Source organism: Sinocyclocheilus anshuiensis, unplaced genomic scaffold (assembly GCF_001515605.1).
Source record: "Sinocyclocheilus anshuiensis isolate Anshui unplaced genomic scaffold, SAMN03320099.WGS_v1.1 scaffold2159, whole genome shotgun sequence".
Lineage (NCBI taxonomy): Eukaryota > Metazoa > Chordata > Actinopteri > Cypriniformes > Cyprinidae > Sinocyclocheilus > Sinocyclocheilus anshuiensis.
The window spans coordinates 38,436-40,419 of NW_015538039.1; the positions used below are offsets into that span (position 1 = coordinate 38,436).

Here is a 1,984-nt window from a genome sequence, read left to right on the forward strand (position 1 = left end):
TGGTTCCATATGTAGAGACCTAAGTGGATCCCATATGTGTAAAGTCCATGGTATAGCCTCAGAGCACGTGTTTCCCCGGCAGACTTCTGCCATTTCCAAGTGGGTTATAATCACCTCTAATCTTCCATATGCACCTAATTGGTTGTTCATATGTGTAAGTGCTTCCGAAACCTGCTTTGGGAAGGATGGGGCTTCTGCAACGTTCCTGTTCCAAGTGGTACGGGTACGTTTTCCCAGTGTTATCCAATCTCACTGAGAGGGTAGTGCTACGACAACAGTGACTGGTCTTCTTGTTGCGAGCCCCGGCCTACACCAAAAAGGGGTGCAGGAGGCTCGCACAGGACACTGGAAGGGGCAGCATCCATGGCGATTTGGTAGGGATCCCAATTCGTCAGTCACCGATGTGACGTCGAGAGTGACCGACTGAAAAGCAACGTCTCGGTTACGTATATAACCCCTGTTCCTTGAAGGAGGGAACGGAGATCTCCAGTCCCGTCGCCACAACTGCTGTACCACTGCTGAGCGGCCGGGTTGCCGGCTCGGCTCAGCGAAAACCTGGTATGCATTGCACCGGCTGGCTTTTTATGCTCACGCTGTGATCAGCAGCAGCTGGATGCAATCATTGCATGCCAATGTGCATTGGCTCGTTTAGTTTACACTCAAAGTGGATTGGTCTCTCTAAACGAGATCCCAATTCGTCAGTCAATGACGTGACGCCTCTGTTCCCTCCTTCAGGGAATGAGGGTTACATACATAACCGAGACGTTTCAAAACAAAACATAATACTAAAATAAGCACTCCCAAATTCCCAATAATTTTTTACTCTCATTGTTAAATCGTCGGTCACCAACGTGACGTTGAGAGTAACCGAATTAAAGAGAACGTCTCAGTTACGTATGTAACCCTCATTCCCTGAAGGAGGGAATGGAGACGTCACGTCACGTCGCCACGGCTGCTGTACCACCGCTGAGCGACTGGGTAACTGGCTCGGCTCCTCAGCGAAAACCTGGTACGCGTTGCATCAGCGGCAGCTGGATGCAATCATCGCATGCCAATGTGCATTGACTCGTTTAGTTTACACTTGAAGTAGATTTGTCTCTTTAAGCGAGATCCCAATTCGTCGGTCACCGACGTGACTTCTCTGTTCCCTCCTTCAGGAAACGAGGGTTAAATACGTAACCGAGACGTTTTTGTTACTTCATTAAAAATCCCTCTTCCTGCCCAATTTAATTTTTGAAATCAAGCTGGAACAGCAAGTTAATCTCTGTCTACATCTCTATTAAGTTGTTGAGCCTGATTTCCTTTATTCGAAATATAGACTGTTTTTAATTAGCCAAATATGGACAACAAACTTCTCTTCACATGCCATCTTCACTATGTGTGTCTGTAGGTTGTCTGGCTGTATGGTGACAGAGGAAGGCTGTGGTTATTTGTCTTCAGCTCTGAGTTCAAACCCCTCACACCTGAGAGAGCTGGATCTGAGCTACAATCACCCAGGACCATCAGGAGTCCAGCTGCTCAACCACAAACTGAAGAATCCAAACTATAAACTACAGATACTCAAGTATGTTTGGAAGTATAATACATTGATCTTTGTGTACATGATGCATGTGTATCTGTATTAATATGTATTTGTGTGTTTATAGTGTGGATCATGGAGGACAGTTCATGATGACAGCAGGATTAAGAAAGTGTAGGTGTACAAACACACACACATACTTTTGAGTGTTGTTTTGTTGTTAGAAATGTTTCTGTCTTCTTATTTTCAGATGCCTGTGATCTCACTCTGGATCTAAACACCATAAACTCATATCTCATGCTGTCTGAAGAGAACAGGAAGATCACACATGTGACAGAGAAACAGCCATATCCTGATCATCCAGAGCGATTTGATGCATGGTATCAAGTTCTGTGTCAAGAGAGTCTGACGCGACGCTGTTACTGGGAGGTTGAATGGAGTGGATGGGCTTATATAGCAGTGTCA

General features: G+C 45.6%; 1 pseudogene; it reads left to right on the top strand.

The window, feature by feature from the left end:
* The window catches only part of LOC107681519 (protein NLRC3-like), a 7,429-nt pseudogene that overhangs the window by 4,961 nt on the left and 484 nt on the right, over nt 1-1,984 (top strand).